The sequence below is a fragment of the Panthera pardus genome, unplaced genomic scaffold (assembly GCF_024362965.1).
Source record: "Panthera pardus isolate Hobbes unplaced genomic scaffold, ASM2436296v1 HiC_scaffold_1, whole genome shotgun sequence".
NCBI classification, from domain to species: Eukaryota; Metazoa; Chordata; class Mammalia; order Carnivora; family Felidae; genus Panthera; species Panthera pardus.
In genome coordinates this window covers 4,747,978-4,770,562 of record NW_026526654.1, presented here as the reverse complement: position 1 = coordinate 4,770,562, position 22,585 = coordinate 4,747,978, and the positions used below count along the sequence as shown (strand labels likewise).

The 22,585-nt window shown below is 32.2% G+C and overlaps 1 long non-coding RNA gene across 1 annotated transcript; it reads left to right on the top strand.

Moving 5' to 3' along the window:
- The first annotated feature begins 1,225 nt into the window (after positions 1-1,225).
- Positions 1,226-20,155, top strand: LOC109257180 (uncharacterized). The gene is made up of 2 exons (XR_002075914.2): positions 1,226-1,364; positions 18,681-20,155. It is a non-coding gene; the product is annotated as an uncharacterized LOC109257180 (long non-coding RNA).
- Positions 20,156-22,585: the final 2,430 nt, after the last annotated feature.

Below are 22,585 nucleotides of genomic sequence, written 5' to 3'. Positions count from 1 at the left end.
GTTAGATTCATCTTGTTCAATGTGTCATTCAAAGCCATAGTTTCCTTTTGATTTTCTGTCAATGGGAAATCCATTGATGTTAGTGGTGTGTTAACAACTCGTACCATTATTTTATTACTGTCACAATCTTCCTTTATGTCTGTTAATAATTCTTTTATAAGTGAGGTGCTCATGTGTGCATAAATTTTTATACTATTTATGTCTTTTTGTTGATTTTTATAATTATGTAGTGACTTTCTTTGTCTCTCTTTTTGTTAATGTTTATTTATCTTTGACAGAGAGAGAGAGACAGAGCATAAGCAGAGGAGGGACAGAGAGAAAGGGGGACACAGAATCCGAGGCAGGCTTCAGGCTCTGATCTGTCAGCACAGAGCCCAACGTGGGGCTCGAACTCAGACTGCGAGATCATGACCTGAGCTGAAGTCAGATTCTCAACCAACTCAGCCACCCAGGCACCCCAGTTCGTCTCGTGGTACAGCCTTTACTTTAAAGTTGACTTCATATGATTTCACTACTGTTTAATTACTGTTATACCCAACTCTGCTCATTTTTAATAAGGTTGGGGTGTGTGTGTTGAGTTGTACAATCTCTTTACATATATATTGAAGATTAACACTTTATCAGATATGTCATTTGTAAATATCTACTTTTTTTGGTAGGTTGTGTTTTGTTTTTGTTTTTTTGTTTGTTTGCTTGCTTTCATTCACTGCGAAAAGCATTTTATTTTGATATATTCCTTATAGTTTATTTTTGCTTTTGTTTTCACTTCCTTAAGAAGACATATATGGATAAATGTTGCCATGCCTTATGTTAAAAAAAAAATAATTCCTGTTTTTTATTCTAGCATTTAATGGTTTCAGGTGATACATTTAGGTCTTTAATCCATTTTGATTTTGTTTTTGTGTTTGGTATTAACAAGTGGTCCAGTTTAATTCTTTTGCATGTAGTTATACACTTGTCTCAGCATGAGTTATTGAAGAAGCTGTCTTTTTCCCATTGTATATTCTTATTGATATATTTTAATTGACCATATAATGGTGGGCTTATTTCCAGATATCTTAAAATCTGGAATTGTGATACATCCAGCTCTGTTTTTCTTTCTCAAGATTACTTTGGTATTTCAGGGTCTTTTGTGGTTCCATGCAAGTTTTAGTGTTATTTCTTTTATTTTTGTGAAAAATATTGTTTATATTTTTACAGGTTTTGAATTGAATCTGCAGATTGCTTTGCGTAGTATGGACTTTTTGAAAATATTAGTTCTTCCAATCCATGAGATGAAATATCTTTCTATTTGTTTGTGTCATCTTCAATTTATTTAATTGGAGTTTTATAGTTTTCAGTGTACAGATTTTTCATCTCTTTGGGTAAGTACATTCATATCTGTTTTATATTTGGGGAAACAATTTGAATGGACTCATTTTCTAATTTATCTTTCTCTTTAAAACATTTTTAATGTTTTATTTGCTTTTGAGAGAGAGAGAGACAGAGACAGAGACAGAGACAGAGTACAAACAGGGAAGGGGAAGAGAGAGAGGGAGACACAGAATCCAAATCAGGCCAGGCTCTGTCAACACAGAGCTTGACACAGGGATTGAACTTGTGTACTCTGAGATCATGACCTGAGTTGAAGTTGGATGCTTATCCAACTGAGCCACCCAGATTCCTTTATAATTTCTCTTTCTGCTACTTCATTATTAGTAAATAGAAATGGTACCAAGGAGGAGGGAGGACTTAGGGTGGCAAAGGAGAGGGGAGACTCTAAGCTTGTCTCATCTCTTGAACACAGCTAGATAGATATAAAATCATTCTGAATGTCAAATAAATCAATTGAAGGCCTGAATGAATAAAAACTGCAACACTGCATGTAAAAAAAAGGACCACCTTTTGGAAGGTACAACGTGCAGTTTACCAAGGGAGATAGTGCTCTGGGTCCAAGCCACAGGGAGGTTACCACATAGTAGTATAAGCAGCAGAGCACAAAATCTGAACTTTTAGCAGTCTGTTACTATGGGGGAAGTGCCTGGCTTAAAGGTGTTCAAGTGGTGAAGAAGGGTAGAATCCCTGGAGTGACAGTGTGGTCTGAGGATCCCTTCCTTAGGTGGCCACAGAAACAGGTTGTGCCAAGTGTCAAAGTTCTGTGTTTCCAGGCTTCAGAGAAGAGATTTGCCCTATATGAGGGCTGCAAGCAGGGGTACTGGATTTCTGCTCTGTTTTGATATGAACTTTGAACAGCTGTATAGTCCTATCACTACTTTTTCCCACAAGCCAGTGAAAACATGGCAAGACCCTCCCCTAGATGAATATCATAGGTCCACACCATGGGATCGTTAAGATTTGTAGTTTTGAAACTCAGTGGCACACCTGAGATTAAAAAAAAAAAAAAGTTTGGACAGAGTGGTGCTTAGTTGGGTCAGTTGATTAAGTGTCTGACTTTGGCTTGGGTCATGATCTCACCGTTCATGAGTTTGAACACTGCACTGACAGTATGGAGTCTGCTTGGGATTCTCTCCCTCTTTCTCTCCTCCACCCCCCATCACTTGTGCTTTCTCTCTGAAAATAAATAAATAACTTAAAAAAAAAAGAAAGGACACTGGCTGGGAGAACATGGGGTTCTGATGGAAACTGGGGACACAAGGCTGGTGACTAATTGCTCTTCTATGAGGTTTCCTTGAAGAGTGGGGGCAGTGTGCAAACTCAGCTCCTGGACTGTAGAGCAGGGTGTGGCCATATTCATTCAGCCCTGCAGAGCTGAAAGCCTTCAGGGAGCAAAACAGTACCACTTAGTGGAGGATGGAGCCACTTAAGCCAAGCCCCTCCCCCCTATACCCAGGAGATGCATTTCCTCTGAAACAGGTCAGCCTGAGAATTAGAGAACATCGGGCTCTTCTCCCCAGAAGACCAGCACAAAAATCTCCCTTCCACCTAGTGTACAGATCATAGTGCTGTAAAGCTTCAGCTCTAGAGGAAATAATATCAAACTTCTGTTTTACTTTTATTCTTTATACTTTTTTTCATTTATTTTCTTATTTTTTCTATTTATTTTTTACTTAATTTTTACTTAACGTTTACTTAGTTTTACTATTAGTATTTTCTTACCTTTTATTTTTATACGTACAAATTTATATATACATGTTCTTTTATCTAGATTGTTTTAACAAGCAGACCAAAACATGTCTTTATTTTTGTTTGTTTGTTTGATTTCTTTTCTTTCCTTTCTTTGCTCTTTTCTTTTCTGGACAAAATAACGAAATGGAGAACATCACCACACACACACGCACACACACACACACACACAGGCAATGATATTCATGACCAGTGATTTAATGAGCACAGATATAAGTAAGATGACTGAATGAGATTTGAAACCATTATTATAAGAAGACTACTAGAGGTTGAAAATATCCTAGAAGACACCAAAAAAACCCTTTCTTCAGAGATGAAAGAACTAAAACCAATCAGGCTGAAATTAAAAATTATATAACCAAGATGCAATTTAGAAGGGATGCTATGATGGCAAGAATGGATGAAGCAGAGTACAAAATCATTGATATAGAAGATAAAATTATGGGAAATAATAAAGCGGAAAAGAGGGAAACAAAGGGAAAAGACCATGATATGAACTTCGAGAATTCAGCAACTTATTAAAGAGGAATAACATTCATAGCATAAGGGTCCCAGAAGACGAAGAGAGAGAAAAAGGGCAGAAGTTTTATGTGAACAAATTATAGCTGAAAACTTTCCTAATCTGGGAAGTACACAGGCATCAAGATCCAAAAAAATGCAGAGAACTCTTATGAAATCCCACAAAAGTTGGCTATACTAAGGCATATCATAGGCAAATTCAAAATAAAATACACAGACAAGGAAATAATTCTGAAAGCACCAAGGAAAAAAAAAAAAAATGCCTTAACCTACAAGGGAAGATATAACAGGTTTGTTGCAGATATGTCCACAGAAACATGGCAAGCCAGAAAGAAGTGGTGGGATATATATTAGGTGCTGAATAGGAAAAAATATCCAGCCAAGAATTCTTTACCCAGAATGCCATCATTAAGAAAAAGAGATACAGAGTTTCCCAGAAAAACAAAAACTAGTAGTTCATGACCACTAAATCAACTCTGCAAGATATTTTAAGGGGAACTCTTTGAGTAAAGGAAAAAAACAAAACAAACAAAAATGACCAAAGTAACAAACACTCTAAAGGACTACAGAACATCACCAGAAATACCAACTCTATAGGCAACATAATAGCACTAAATTCATCTTTCAATAATCACTCTGAAGGTATATGGACTAAATGCTCCAATCAAAAGACACAGGTAATCAGAATGGATAAGACAAACAAACAAACAAACAAACAAACAAGATTCATCTATATGCTGCCTACAAGAGACTCATTTTAGACCAGAGGACACCTGCAGATTGAAAGTGAGGGGCTGGAGAACCACCTATCGTGCTAATGGACATCAAAAGAAAGCTGGAGTAGCCATACTTATATCAGACAAACTAAATTTTAAAACAAACTGTAACAAGAGATGAAAAAGAACATTATATCATATATAAGGGGTCTATCCATCAAGAATATATAACAAATTTAAATAATAACGCCCCCAACTTGGACGAAACCAAACATATAAATCAATCAGTAGCAAACATAAAGAACCCAATGATAATAATACTGTAATTTTAGGGGACTTTAAAATCCCACTTAAAGTAATAGTCACATCATCTAAGCAGAAAATCAACAAGAAAACAACAGCTTTGAATGTTACACTGGACCGGATGGACTTAGTTTATATATTCAGAACATTTCCTCCTAAAGCAGCAGAATACACATTCTTCCCAAGTGCACATGGAACATTCTCCAGAATAGATCGCATACTGGATCAGAAATTAAGCCTCAGTGAGTACAAAAATATTGAGATTATACCATGCATATTTTCAGACTAGAATGCTGTGAATCTTGAAGTCAACCACAAGAAAAAAAAGGAAAAACCTCAAGTACATGGAAATTAAAAAACATCATACTAAAGATTGAATGGGTTAACCAGAAAATTAAAGAAGATATTATATATATATATATATATATATATATATATATCCTGTCCATATTATATATATATTAATTTCTTCTTTAATACACACACACACACACACACACACACAAGGAAGACAATTAAAATGGATATATATATATATATATATATGGAAGACAATTAAAATGGAAAGACAAAGTCTTTCCAAAATTTTCAGATGCAGCAAAGACATTCTTGAGAGGGAAATAGATTGCAATACAGGTATATTCAAGAAGCCAGAAAGTTCTAATACAAAACCTAACATTACACCTAAACGAGTTAGAAAAGTAACAGCAAATTAAGTCTACAGCCAGCAGAGAAAGAGTAATAACAAAGATTGGAACAGCAATAAATGATATAGAAACAAACTCTTAAACAAAAAACAGAAGAGATCAAAGAAACTAAGAGCTATTTATTTGATAGAATTAATAAAATTGATAAACACTCAGCCAGACCCAACAAAAGAAAAGAAAAAGGACCCAATCAAATAAAATCATGAAGGGAAAAGGAGATATCAAAACCAAAACATCAGAAATTAAAAAGAAAAATTATAAGATAACACTGTGAAAAATTATATGCCAACAAACTGGGCAATCTAGAAAAAATTGACAAATTTCTAGAAACTCACAAACTACCAGAAAATAAATAGAAAGTTTGAACACACCTATAAACAGCGAAGAAATTGAATCTGTAGTCAAAAATCTGCAAACAAAATCCAGGACCAGATGGCATCTCAGGGAAATTCTACCAGACATTTAAAGAAGAGATCATATCTATTCTCAAACTGTTTCAAAAAATAGAAATGGAAAGAAAACTTCCACTCATACTGAGGCCAGCATTGCCTTGATTCCAAATCTAGACAAATAACTCACTAAAATGGAGAATTATAGTCCAGCATCCCTGATGAACATGGATGGGAAAATTCTCAATAAGATACTATCAAATCAAATTCAACAGTACATTGAAAGAGTTATTCACCACGTTCAGTGGTATTTTTTGGTGCGTTGTAGGTTTGCTTCAATAATCACAAATGTAGCCATGTGATACATCACAATAATGAAAGAAAGGATAAGACCATATGATCCTGTCCATATATGCAGAAAAATTATTTGAGAAGATGCAGCATCCTTTCTTGATAACCTTCAACAAAGTGGGGATAGACAGAACCTGCTTCAACATCAAAGAGGCCATATACGAAACACCCACATCTAATATCATCCTCAATTAGGAAAAATTGAAAGTCTTCTCCTTAAAGTCAGGAACAAGACAAGAATGTCCACTCTCACCATTACTCTTAACATAATACTGAAGTCTTAGCCTCAGCAATCAGACAACAACAGCAACGAAATAAAAAGCATCAAATCACCAGGGAAGAAGTCAAACTTTCACTATTTGCAGATGACATGATTCTTTATGTAGAAAACCCAAAAGACTCCCCACACAAAATTCCTGGAACTATACATAAATTCAACAAAGTTTCAGGATATAACATCAACATGTAGAAATATGTTGCATTTCTATACACTAATAAAGTAGCAGAAAAGGAATTCAGGGAATCAATCCCATTTACAATTGTACCAAAAGCAATTATATACCTAGGAATAAACCCAACTAAAGAGTTTAAAGATATATACTCATAAAACTATAGAAAGCTTATGAAATAAATTGAAGACACAAAGAAATTGCAAAAACATTACATGCTCATGGAATGGAAGAACAAATATTTTTAAAATATCTATACTATCCAAGCAATCTACACATCCGATGCAATACCTATCAAAATATCACCAGCATTCTTCAAAGAGCTAGAACAACACCAATCCTAAAATTTTTATGGAACCACAAAAGATCCTGAACAGCAACACAATTCTGAAAAAGAAAAACAAAAATGTAGCATCATGATTTCAGATTTCAAGCTATAGTACAGAGCTGTAGCCATCAAGACAACATGGTGCTGACATAAAAATAGACACATAGATCAGTGGAACAAAATAGAAAACACAGATATGGACCCAAAACTATATGGTCTACTCATCTTTGATAAAACAGGAAAGAATATCCAATGGAAAAAACTGTCTTTTCAGCATATGGTGTTGGAAAAACTGGTCTTTGACATGTAGAAGAATGAAACTGGACCACTTTCTTACACCATACACAAAAATAAATTCAAAATGGTTGAAATATCTAAGTGTGAGACAGAAAGCCATCAAAATCCTAGAGAAGAACAGCAGCAACAACCTCATTAACTTTGGTTACATCAAGTTCCTAATAGACACTTTAACCAAAGCAAGGGTAACAAAAACAACAATGCAAATGAACTATTGGGATTTCATCAAGATAAAAAGCTTCTGCACAACAAAGGAAACAATCAATAAAACTATATGGCAAGCTGTGGAATGCAAGCAGATTTTTTTTCAAAGACATATCTGATAAAGGGTAGTATCCAAAATCTATAAAGAACTTAACAAACTTAACATCCAAAAAACAAATAACCTAATTATAAATGGGAAGAGGACATGAACACTTTTCCAGAGAAGACATTTAGATGGCTAACAAACACATGAAAAGATGCTAAATGCCACTCATCATCAGGGAAATACAAATGAAAACTATGATGCGAAACCACCTCACACTTGTCAGAATGGCTAAAATGAACACAAGGAACAATAAGTTTTAGCAAGGATACATAGATAGAGGAACCATCTTGCCCTGTTGGTAATTCAAATTGGTGCAGCCTGTCTGGAAAGCAGTATGGAAGCTTCTAGGAAAACTAAGAATAGAACTCCCTATCATCCAGCAATTGCACTACTAGGTATTTCCCCAAAGGATATAAAACTCGATCCAAATACAGATTCAAAGCCCCCTGTTTATAGCAGCATTATCAACAATAGGAAAAGTATGAAGAGACCCCAAATGTCCACAGACTGATTAATGGAAATATGTGTGTGTATACACACACACACACACACACACACACACACATACACACACACAATGGAATGTTACCCATCAGGGAGAATGAAATTTTGACATTTGCAATAATGTGGATGGAGCTAGAATGTATTATGCTAACAGAAATAAGTCAGTCAAAGGAACACAAGTATCATATGATTTCATGCCTATGTGGAATTTCAGAAACAAAATAGATGAATGTTTAGGAAGGGGAGAAAGAGGAGAGAGGAACACAAACGACAAGAGACTCTTAATGATAGAGAACAAACTGAGCATTGATGGAGGGAGGTGGGTGTGGAATTTGCTAGATGGGTGATAGGTATTAAAGAGGGCACATGTTATGATGAGCACTTTCTCTTGTGTGTAAGTGATGAATCACTGTCTACTACTGAAGCCAATATTACACTGCATGTTAACTAAGTAAAATTTAAATAAATAAATAAATAGAAAAAAATTATTACTTTGGTATTTGGGGTCTTTGGTGGGTCCATACAAATTTTAGGATTGTTTTTTCTAGCTCTGTAAAAAACTCTACTTGTATTTTGATAGAGATCTCATTGAATGTGTACATTGCTTTGGGTAGTATGATTTATAACATTTGTTCTTCCAATCCATAAGCACTGAGTGTTTTGTTCTTTTCTATATTTTGTTCTTTTTATCATTTTATTTCTGTTTAAAAAGTTTCTATTGACCTATAAATTTGCTTATTTTCCCTGTTTTGTCCAGTCTACTGATCAGTCCATCAAAATATTCTGTATTTTACTTCATGATTTTTATTTATGGTTTTTATTATTTATTTTAAGTGTATTTATTTATTTTGAATGTGAGAAAGAAAACAAAAAAGCCTGGAAGGGGAGCAGGGAGAGTGTGGGCAGAGGATCCAAAGCAGGCTTTCTGCTGACAGCAGAGAGTCTGACATGGGGCTTAAACTCATGGGGCTTAAACTCATGTAATATGACCTGAGTGGAAGTCCAATGCTTAACCAAGTGAGTCACCCAGGGATCCCTTTCTTTGTGTTTTTGATCTAAATTTACCATTGATTTCTTCTTATACATTCTATCTCAATAATTGCATTACACATCTGATTTAGCATGTTGCCCACTTTTTCCCTTAGAGCTGTTGACATATAAATCATAGCTATTATAAATGCCCTTTCTGATAATCCAATATCTGTATTATGTCTGAATCTGCCTTTGGGTCTTATTTTTTCTCTCGAGACTCTGTTGCTGTTTTATTTTATTTCCTTTTAGCATGTCTTGTATTTTTTTTTTCTTGAAAACTGGGTATATTGTACCAGGTTATAGAAACTGTTTTAGTTTGAAATGGAGGAGGGGAAATGTTCTATAATCTTACAATTAAATTTTATTTATTTTAGTGGGTCTCTTTACTGGCATGTGATCTTCGTGTTTCTTATCTTCCTTTCTTGTGTTGCTCAAATAATATAGAGATTTAATGCAAACTCAAGGAAATCAGCTTTAAAATAATGAATTAGTTATTCTGTTTGTTTATTTATTTTTTAGATGGAATTTGAAAACTGAGTTGTAAAGGCCATATCTATAATATATAAATATTAATAATATTATATTTCAGGGGCACCTGGGTGGCTTAGTGGGTTGGGCTTCCGACTTCCACTCAGGTCATGATCTCACAGTTCATGAGTTCGAGCCCCATGTCAGGCTCTGTGCTGACAGCTCAGAGCCTGGAGCCTGCTTCAGATTCTGTGTCTCCCTCTCTCTCTGCTCTTTCCCTGCTCACATGCTGTCTCTCTCTCAAAAATAAATAAAGATAAAAAAAATTAAAAAAATATTATATTTCATTAATTATAAAGTTATATATTAAAAAAGTAATTCTGACTGTGGCAACATCACAAAACAAAGGGTAGAAATATTTTTGTTTATAATAAATAAGAACTTTTTAAGACATAATTCATGAGTGCCAACCAATATGAAAAGAATATTCTTTTTAATCCATAATACTTGGATTTGCAACTAAATATAAAAGATCAAAATAATAATTCTTTGGCACACCTGGCTGGCTCAGTCCATGGAACATGTGATTCTTGATCTTGGTGTTGTAAATTCAAGCCCTACGTTGGGTGTAGAGATTACCGAAAAATAAAATCTTATAAAAATAATAATAATGTATTCAGAAGCTAATAGAGGAGAATGTATTTATGATGTCTTAATGGCAAATATCTTTATATTATTTTTAAAATATTTCTATTGAAGTTTATTTGACACACAATATTAAATTAATTGCAGTTGCACAACATAGTGACTTGACAACTGTACATTATTCTATTCCCACCACAATATAAGCAAACATTTTAAAATTTGTAAAAAGCACTAATCTTAAAAACCTTGACTACTTTCTTACATTAAAATTGAAGACATTTATAAATAAATTAGTAAAAAATTCACAATGTGAGAGGATATCTGTAATAGATATAAAATAACAAAGGCTCTGTTTATGGTCTATTAAAAATAACTCCCAGTAATCAACAAGAAAACAAACTCACAGATACAAACTGTGACAGTACCTTGAACATTTTACAAAGGAGATATAGAAATATGCTGATACATAAGACAATGGGCAAAGGACTATGCTAATTAATGTCTTTTTATAATTCAGTACAATGATAACCATGAATCAAACTGACAATAACAAATTTTGGCCTTTATAATTTCATTAATTAATGCTACAAATATAACAGCAGGAGAATTTTCCATGCTGACTCTCTTCAATGTATGTGAACTAAAGGATTGATTTTTTGATTTATAGAATCATAAATTATGCACTTTTTTTGTGAAAACTCACAATGTGTTAATTGGAGAGGCATATGAAACGACAAACATAAAACAAAGCTAAGATATTCTTTTAATTAAGCAAGGGCAAAGGATTTGTTTTAATATAATTACAAAATTCCAGTAATTGGGATTGTTTTCTATATGCAAAAGTGATAGACAGACTCAGGAACAAAGTAAACCGGCCATAATGAAAAACATAGATATATAGATAATTTATAACAAAAAATACACTTTATGAAAATTGGAGGATAAGATATTTTTCAAATAATAGTGTGAATTAGATATCTCCTTTTAAAAATAACAAATTTGATATTAATATTACCCAATTCCAAAATAATGATTTCCATACTTGTCATAAAACATATTTGAGAGGAAAATTTGGTAAGAGGTCAAAGAGGAATAGATTTTTGACTGAAGGATATAAAATAAATTATTGGATAGTATACATGAACACCAACCTTGAAAAGGGAAGGAGTGATTAATATGACATTAATGGCAATTATAATTGTTCACATGTCTCAGCATTAAGAACATGAGAACCCAGATCAAAGAGATGGTAGTATAACTGTAACATGGGTAATCATAAAATGCTCTGTATCTAGATTCTGTAAAAATAATGAATAAATAAATATTTTAAAAAGCCCTTCTAAAATCAACAACAAAACACCCAATCGAATATTTTTTAAAAGAGGCAAACTATTTGAATGTAACTTCTAAAACAACAAACGACAATGAAAAATAAACATAATTAAGTGTTGCAAAATTTTATTAGTAACCAAAGATATGCAAAGTACAAGGCGATATAGCTACACAATCATGATATAGGTAGAAATTTAATTGAAAATTAAGTATTTTTTTAAGATCATCAAATAATAGTAATTCACACAAAAATTAATTAAATGAACACAATCACTTATGAAACCATTTGGCATTACCTAGTTTAGTGGGTTAAATGATGTCTCATGATGTGTCTCCAAAACATTATGTCTCTACCCTAAAACATTAGAATGTAGTCTTTGGAAATATGTCTTGGCATATGTACTTAGTTTGGGAACTCAAGATGAAATCAGCTTAGATTCAGAATGGGCCTGAAATGAGTGAGTTTTTTGTGTTTTTTGTTTTGTTTTGTTTTGTTTTGTTTTGTTTTGTTTTAAAGAGGAAAGGACACATAAATATATCCAGAGGGAATAAAGCCATGTTCAGATAGAGAGAGAGATTGACATTCTGCTGCAAAAGCCAGGAAACATTGAGCGCAAGCAGAAACTGGAAGAGACAAAGCATTGTCTCCCTTAGGACTGTTATAGGACCCTGTCAACCCCTTGAAGTAAAATTTCTGGACTCCAGAACTTTGAGAGAGTAAATTTACATTGTTGTAATCCACCAAATTTTCTGGTGATTTTTTATATCAGCATTAGGCAGCTAATACATCCAATATATTTTAAAATTTTCAGACTTTCTACCTACCAATTCTACTCATACTCATACCTCAAAAAATTCACGTATATTTGTGATAGAACACATATAACAAATACTGATAGAGAAGTTATAATTATAAAAAAATTCCTCCAAATTCAAAAATATTATATATTGAAAAAATATATATATAATGAATATTATTCAGGTATGGGAGTAAACTATAAATAAGTTAGAATATTGGAAACAATGTTACAAGCAAAATGTCAGGCAAAGGAAATAAGACACAGCATAGATACATATAATAATTTTCAATTTATATTTGATTTAAAATTCAAAAATTTTACTTTATACTTTAGCATGGCAAATAATATTGCTAAATATTAAAAAAAATAAAAATGTGATTATATAAGATTCATTGCAATCATTAATTTGGGAAGTGGGAGGTGTTTCCACCAAAAAGAAATATACAAAATATCATGTGTGGCAATATTATTCTAATGTTGTATGAGGATTGATGGTTCCAGGGGTCTTCTATTATTTTTATCTGTTTGGAAAAATATGTTCATACGAATTATATTTATTTCTAAATAATAAATGATGTAATATATTAAACATGTAAGCTAAAAATTGTATTTTAAAATAGGATATATTGACTTAAACAGAATTGTGTTTGTCAGAAAAAGAAAGCAAAATAGAAAATTATAAAATTATGTAATTAATAAATCTGTTTTAAGCACTAAACAATATAAATAACAAGTAAGCATTTTGTATGATAATAAGTTATATTTTATTTACTACCACCTAGGAAATATTCACAAAAAGAAACTGTTTATTCCAAAGAAAGACATATTTAATCAATTTTTATAGTTCAGATCACAATTCTTTCAATAAACAGATACTAAACAAATAGAAACAAAGTGAAGATTTCTTGAGAACTAAAATTGTAAGTTTAAGTTGTCAACATCCTAAACATCCTAAACAAAAATTATCTAAAATTTTTCCAGTAATAAAATTTAATGTAATAGTTACAAATACAAGGTCTGAGGAGTTAATTCAAAATAATATATAAAAACAAAAGGGACACATTCAACCCATACCTCAGTAAATAACACTTTATAAGATGAATATAAACCATAACAAAAGCACAGGTGTCAATATTCATCTTAGAAAATAGGAATCACAAAACACAAATAATTTACCACTAAGATCTTTGAAACTAAATGAAATAAAATGCCTCTTAGATAAATGTTGTTTTGAAGATATATTATACACTGATTTTCCTGATATGATTCGGAATATAACTGAATGTAAATGGTTTTATGTAATTGAGTGCCTGCACCATTAAATATGCATGTATATACTTTTTCTGTGTTTGTCTTACAGTGTGATTTTAAACTGTTGGTTAAAATTTAGGAATCTCTTCCTGGGATTTTATATCTCATCTTTTCTATTTATTTCTAAATTCTGGATAAAGAAAACATCTTGAGGTCACATTTATTTGATATGCAGGATATCTGACTTTTCTAATAATCGGCAAATAAATTTTTGGTGGCCTAATGACCATATTTGAAGTCTAACAATTTTTTCAAATCAAGTACAAATTGATACCAAACTTGAAAATTATCTGACTAGACACTATATAAGCTGTCTTAAAACAATATACATCTGAGGCAATATACATTCCATTGTTAGTTTGAAAGCTCCCAATTCACAAACTATTTTTATATGTTAAATAAACTCTTATCACTTACTAATTTAGTGATCTGTTACTTTTACTTCTGCTATTCCTGCATTTTGACATGTGCAAAGTGATAAGGTAGCAGAAAAACTAAAAACAGTTTTATATCAGACAAAAGGATTCATACGTTCAATGTGAAAAATAATTTCCCTGTCAAAATATATAAATATAAAATATATAGATCAAGAACACAGAATAAAATTTAAGAAAACAATTTTGAAATGTAGACAGTACATTTAAAAAGTTCTCCATTATTGGTAAAATGTTACAAGAAATATATTCTTAAATTAACTAACTAAATTACGTCAGCAAAACAAGAAGAATTCACAATGATGAATGAAATTCCAGCCTTCCTGTACATAGGCATTAAAACTTTAACATTGCATATATGTTAGCATTCAATGGTTAAACTTTATGAATTATTACTGAGGGAATACTTAATAAATATTTCTCTATTAAAGGTATAACAAACTCAGTGTCTACAGAAGACTGTTTGCTAATACACATAAATGAAAATGCATACATTAGATTGGAGGCCAATGGTAGAAAGCCACTTCACATCCTAAGTGAAGAACACAGGGGTAGTCAGCTTGATCTGATGGTCCATGGACAAATATAGACCCCTTATTTAAAAACCTAGGAATTTTTCCATTAGTATTTATATTTGTATGTGACAATTCATGATTTTAAATATTAATTTAATAGGTTTTCAAACACAATGATGTGCTAACAGAAGTCTTTATTAAGTTAAATAATTCACCTAAAAGAGAAATTTTAAGACCTCTTTATTTGCCTACTAGCCTAAGATACAAAAATCTAGGGGGGAGGGAATGTGTTATCCTGATTTAAAGGCATTCCCATTGCCAGGTCAGTATTTGTGACTAGTCATTTGGAGTAATATGTGGGACCGGGTCACATGTTAACACATACCACTGTGAGTTAGGAGAGCATGATGGAGAAAGAAGCCCACTAAGACGCCCATAATGGAAATCAAGGAGAAACATTTTCTGAAAAAGCAGATGTGTGGTAAAAAAAAATATTTCAACAAGTGTTGTATGTTCAATTTCCCCATTAGTGTCTTTTATTTTCCTAAAGTAGAGAGAGGTAAGCTATGATATAGGTTAAAAGCTCATCTATGGATGAGAGGAACTTCTAGGGATATTTAATGCATATTAGTTTATGCAGTTTTGGTTATTGTTGCCTGAAGAGTACTACAGTTTTTAAGTATTGGCTAACTAGTGAAAGTGAGAAAAGAGGTAGAATTACCTAAACTAAGATAGTGGCCTAATACAAAGAAATAATTTTTCATGCATATTTTTTACACATTTACATTTATTTTCACTCTACCTTTATTAAACATATCTTTTTGTCAGAGTTGCTCCATTTAAGGGTCATAACTCCAGAAAATAGCCATAATGTCAATTTTCATGCAAGTATTAAATTATAGGGTGTGTATGTCAAAATATAAGCAGAGATATAAAATGTCAAATATTAGAATATATTATAAATCTACAAAAACGGAAGCAGTGTTACTGAAAAACATAACTGTAGTTATCTTCATTGCTACGGTGAATCAGGTCTACCTGAGACCATAATATCTGAATAATTAATCTTTACAAAGTTAAAGACGATTTATTACTTATTAAGTACTACTGAGAGACTATATTTAAATACAAGAATAAAATATTTTAAGTCAAAAAGACAATAAAAAATAAACAGGAGTATAAAACAAATTATGTGAAAATGAAAAGAATTTTTAAGAATCAAACTTTCACAGTTAAATCATGTTAATTCAAATATTCAAATATAAAATTCTTTTATAAAAGAATTAATGAATGGGTGCTATTAAGTAAATTGTTAAAGGTAATATACTTGAAACTAATTTTGAATGCTAGTTATACTAAATAAATAAATAAATAAATAAATAAATAAATAGTTAGAAGTAAGAAATAAGTCAAACATACGAGAAAATATGAACACCAGAGCTGGTAGGAGCAACATGAACACCTGGATAAGAGCAAAATGGAAAAATTCCAAAAAAGAATGTGAACATAACACCCACACATAACAAAGAGTTTCACAATCAATTGATTTCAGAATTTTAATCAATGTTGCAATATTTATGAGGTCCCTATAACTTACTAACTTAATAAATAAAATAAAAAACAAAATAATGACACATATACTAAATTTTTATGTCTGTTTGTTATGTTACAATTTTCCATGAGTTATAAGTTTGACAAAAGTATTAACAAGAGAAATAATCTTTTCCTTAGTATATTTACTTTTGAAAATTTGTAAGGGAAAAAAAATCCTAGAAAAGGGAAACCTGCACAGAAAAACATATTTATATAAATTTGAAGAAAACAGTATAAACATTAAAGTAAAGGTGGATACTGAATGAATTAAGTCAAGCTACTATAGATAACTATTTGACTGTTGTCACATCTATAATATTGTGCTTCTAGGAATTAGTAAAACAAAACAGTACAAAATTATAATATTAATTTTAACATAATGTGGCAAGAACAGGAAGGAAAAATTGTGTTTGTGGGCTGGCCACATATTGAATTTGCTTGTTAACAGACAAAAAAAAATCAAAACTATAGTTTATCTCTAGTGACATTTGTAGATTAAAAAATAGACAGTAAAAATTAAACATCAAAATTTTAAATATTTAAAATTAAATACGTTAAAAGTTGGAAAGCTTGAGTTTTGAGCAATACATTGTACATGTTTACTTCCTAAGTGTTGATATAATACTGGTATTTAGGAAGAATAAGTATAAAATTCAGTACGGGGTCAATATTGAACAGGGTTAATTTTTTCCCTCTTGTTTAATAAATAAAGAGAGTAAAGACAGCTGTATTTTATACTGATGGCTGACTGGCAGATTTCTGACTTACAGAATTTTGCTTAATGAATTTGTAAAGATCATATAAGGCACAAGAGAAAGGAATGCTCTGCCCCAATATCGGTTTGCCAAGGATAGGGAGAAGGGGTTTGGCCATGAGTTGTCTATAGAAAAGTAGCATTTAGTTACTATATATTTCCTATCTCGATTACAGTAATATTCCTTTGCAACCAAGATCCATCCTTACATGTCTCTTATCAACAGATATTAACTTATTAGTGTAATTATCTTCCCAGGACTTTCCTGAGAGCTCCAGCCACCTCTTTGTTTCACACATTATCAATGAGGGGATTAAGCATGAGTGTAAGCACGGTGTAGAAGACAGAGACCACTTTGTCCTACTTTTCAGTGTGATAGACTTTGGGGAGAAAATACTTGATGATGATTGTTTCACAGAAGAGAGTTATCACAGGGTTCCTGGGTGGCTCAGTCATTAAACAGACTCTTGATCTCAGCTCAGGTCTTGGTTTCAAGGTCATGACTTCAAGCCCCATGTTGGGCTCTGTATGGGCAAAAAGCTTACTTTAGAAAAAAGAGAGAGAGATCACAATCATGTGGGAAGAACAGGTTGCCAAAGCTTTTCTTTTCCCTGAGTTTGATCTTTATCCCAAAACAGTGGAAAGGACCTGCCCATATGAGGCCCTGATGACAGATATTGGAAAAATAAAGCAATACAACATCACTAAATACACACACACACACACACACACACACACACATTTCAGGAGTGCTGGGATCTCACAAAAGAAATGATGGATTTCCCTGGAGGCACAGTAAGGGAGACCCAGAGTATAGATAACATGGATCAAGGCATTGAGAAGTGCACTCAGCCATGTGACAGACACCATAATGCACAGACTATGGGACACACGAGAAATGAGTAATGGACGGGATGGCATATAGCTGCATAGTGGCCATAAGCCATTACTGCCAGAAGAAGACAGTCTGCTCCCATAAGAGTCATGATAAGGAAAAGCTGACTTCCACAACCAATATAGGAAACGCTGCTTCTTCTAGACAAAAAGTCAATGAATATCGTTGGGGTAAAAATAGAGCTATGTAAGAGATCCATCAGGGAGAGTTGACTGAGAAGGAAATACATAGGAGTATGGAGGAGAGAATCAAAGTAAATAAGAGTCATCATCATAACATTGCCAGCAAGGGCTGCATGAAAAAACAGGAAGATGAGAGTGAAGAGAAGTTTGGGGTGATATGGTGATATGGTGAAATGACCCCAAAAGAACAAAGTCAGTTCCAGTGGTTCTATTGATCCATTTTTCCATTCTCTCCTTCTGGATTCATTATCCTGGATAGTGCTGACAAAAATGTTCAGACTCACCATCATTTTACATTGTGTCAATTTCATTTTATCCTTTAGTCTAGCAATATTAAATAATATTAATAAATAGCTAATATTTTCTAAATATTTTAATTTAATTAAATAATTTAAATACATAATTGAAATCAAAAATTGTCTGAGCCCAATTTTAGTTTTCTTGTCATTGAATAATTTGTGAAGAATGTATGACATCATACATGTAGTAAATACATAAATCTGGTATGTAAAATTATTGCTTGATTTTACTTATATTTATATTGGATTAAACTGTGTTGCAAAGGCAAGGCTGGTGACATTGAATAAGGAAACTACTCACCTAAGCAGATCAATGTTTTGGTCATCACTTGGACTAAAGTTCAACTAATTGTTCAGTATCAAATAAATCATTTTTTCATAAATACTATATAGAAACTATCACCTTCTATTATTTTTTCTCAAGATATTACCAGAAACATCTTTATGTGAATGGAAGTGTTACGTGTAAAAATACTCGGAGTGATTCATCTTCCCTTGATGTCAGGGCCATACATTACCAACAAACTAAGGAGGTTAAACAGCCCACAAAATCTCTCTACCATAGAGAGTTGTGAAAAATTGCAGTTCTACCTGCACTACTCTCAGGGTAAATATCTCTTGTTTGCCTTTCTGTTTTGTTATGTAAGCAAAATTATTCCACTATCCTTCAAATGCCCCCAATTGAATAAGTATGTTCCCTTAAAAACAAGCAAACACAAATAAAATTCAGTTGCATAATTATTATTATTTTTTTTTTTGTCAGCACCAGATGCCTCTATCTTGGGAACTTAACAATTGCTGTGGTGAAATAATAGCTGTCACAATGGAAGAGTTGTCACTGAAGATGCAGAGCAAGTGAAGTTTTTTCCTGATTTTATCATTTTTAGTGACCTCAGATATGCTAATTAAGTTTTATTTCCTTTGGTTCTTATGTATAAAATGGGTATGTATGTATAGGGTTTTGTGAGTATGAAGTTCATTGATTATAGCAATTTTCTTGGAACAGTGCCAAATGCATAGGAAATACTAAAAGTTTCCACATGGAATTGAGTTTGAACCTTATGAATAAATATAATTAGGAGTATGAATTGCCTATAACATATAATTATATTTTATTTTATGGTAATGTAAAATATACAAATTAGAGACTTGTATAATAGTCAACATGTATTCAATATATTTTTTTAATCAAGGTACACATGTACAAATTTAAACCTCAAATAGTTCTAAAACATTTATAATAAAAACAGCAGTAACTTTCCTCTAACTTCTTCTCTACCAGTCTTCTTATCCAGAGCCAAACACTTCAAATTCTTTTAGCTATTTCTCTGTACATATGACACTTGTCTAAATTAATCCTAGAGCTGTTATTTCTTGGTTCCAAATTTTAGGTATCAATTGAGATTCTCAAAAAGACAATCTCCTGAGTGGAGCCACTTCTCATGAGATATCAGGCTTCATCTCATTTTGCTAAAGCACATCTTCACATAGCTTCTCAATATAACTTCATAGCAGATCAATGATTTGTTCCATATATGTGTAAAATAATTTCATCTATCTTTATATTTGATTTCTACTTTGGCTTGGAATAAAATTCAAGGTTAATAACCAGTTTCCTTCTGAATTTGGAAGGCATTTCTCCATTGTCTTCTCATATTCATCATTCTTCGAGACATCAGATGCCCTTCAGATAGTAGCTCTTTTGCTTTTCCTTTCAAAATCTTCAACATGTATTTGTAATCTACTATATGTTTCATTCCATTCTTAAATGTCATGTTTCCCATATATATCAAGATCCTGGGTCTTTTTTAACCAGAGATATACATCTACCATTGTGATTTTGGGTACATTTATAATGTAATTATATATATTTCAATAAAGTTTCCCTCATCATTCTAATCCCCCTTTTTTCCTGTATTTGGAGAAATAACAGATATATAAATGTTTTCAGAAACTGAGCTTGACCTAGGAATGATACATTTGGCTAAGTTTGGGTTAACTAGGGGAAAATTAGTCATATGGTGAAGTTAGTTGGGATTGGATAACAAGGTGAGATTAATATAGTATTGATTTTAAGGTGAAAAAAAGGGATTTTTCTAGTGTGGACTTTTGTAAGATATCAAGCTAATGTTAGTATTTATTGATTATAAATCAGTGTGCCAGCCAGAGTTTTAAGTGGTTTACATAGATATTAAATCCTCACACTTGGTAATGTCCCTGGAAGTAAGGTACTGGGCATAATACTGTTTCAGTGTCTGTGATCATACCCATATTTTATAGCCATGCAACTTTAATATCGGTGAAAGTTTGTTTTTATTATATTTAGAAAAAAATAGTACAGTGTTAAAATCCAAATGTAAGAATAATCAAAATTTGAGAAAGACATCAATACATTCTCAATTCATCACAACAATCATATAATTAGAAAGCAGTCCATTTCTCCTTTCACAATGGACTCATTTTGCAAAAACTATCAAAATATCAAGAAAAAAGAAAACGAGTATCAGCACTGTTACTGAATAAAAGGAAAATTGTGAAAACAATTTTGAAGTCAATTTATCCTCTTTTTCTTTTAAATTTAGCCTTATTCTTTTCGTTTCCATTGGGATTTAAATAGGATATATGTAATAATACTTCAGAATTTTCATAAAGAAAACTCAGGTTTTTATCTTGTTTCGTTACCACTGAAAATAACTGGAAATATTTTTAAGCGTATTTTTTATTGAAACCTCCCTTCCATTAAAGAAGCATAGAAGCTAAAAATCACACTTCTTCTAACCTAAATGACTATCTTAACAGTTGTCAGGTTGGTATTAACTCAAAGATCTTAGCTGCATGGCAGAAGTAAACTCGTTAATGCAACTTTCAGGATCCCATTGCTTGAACAGTTTATGACTCACATTTACCAATGATTTGGAAAATAGATGAGAACAAAAGGAGCTATACTTTGAGGAAGCAGATGTGCGTAGAAAGATGATAAAGATGTGTCTTAAATCCACTTCCAAGTGAGCCCCCAAGATATATACTACATTGATGCTAGAGATTAAGACTTTCAGTGGGAATATCACATACATTCTGAGATTTGTAGTACCCACCACATGAGTTCCTAAGACCCTTTAAAAATAGCCTTCACTCTCCCAGCCATTCTAAAGTACACGTAAACATTTAAATCACTATCATAAAATCCATTATACCTGGAAAACCATGAATGAATTTTGTTTACAAAATAATGCAAATTTACACAGTGTTTGCTGTCAGAAGATGTCCTAAGGAAGGAAAACCTCAAAGATGGGAATCTGAAATTGTTCTCCTAATCTGATTAGATGAAAAGAGAATAATAGAATAATTGCCAGTGAAAAATGGAATGCTAGTATACCAGAATGTACTGTAACCGAAAAAAAAAAAAAAAGTTGTTTGAATTATCACTGGCAATTGGTAAAAATCTAATGCATTAAAAATTTTGGAAGAAAAATTTACCCTTAAAGAATTTATTATGGTAGAAATAAAGAACATATTATTTATGGACTGGAGTATATTTTTTCTGATCTCACTAAATAAATTGCAGGAAAAAAAACTCATTTTTTTTTTTTTAATTCCCAACTCAAAGCAGTCAGAGAATCAATGAAATTCAATGACTGTCTTAAAAAGATTTTTTTTTTTTTTTGAGGCAGGGGTCTCTTAACAAAACATAATAAAAATCTTGTGAAGATGAGATGAAATATAAAACAAATTGAATTTTCTGACTCAATATGACTTATGCTAAAATTGTATACTGATTGGAAAGAGAAATTGAAATGGAAACATCTAAGTAGATTAAAAAATCTGAATACCTTGGACACTCAAATCCCATTAACCTTTCCTTGCCAGGAAGGAAAGCCTCTGTTATCTAGACCCAGGCAGCTTCTTATCTGGATATATTGCAATGCATTCACCTCTTGCAATTGTTCTGCAGGAAAATGTCCATTATTTATAAGATCCAATTCTAGCTTCATTTTTTTGCAAAACTTGTGCTGGTTATTGAAATATAGAAAATTTGGAGGTGCGTGGGTGGTTCAGTCGACTAAGTGTCCGACTTCAGCTCAGGTAATGATCTCGTGGTTTGTAGGTTAGAGCCTCAGGTAGAGGCTCTGTGCTGACAGCTCAGAGCCTGGAGCTAAGATTCTGTGCCTCCTTCTCTCTCTACCCCGCCCCTCTCACTCTATCTCTCAAAAATAAACATTAAAAATTAAAAAAAAAATAAATATAGCAAATTTTGAACAATGGGAAGAAAGATATCCTTGAGTAATATTCTTAAATGCCATCATATTTACAATATACATGTTATACATC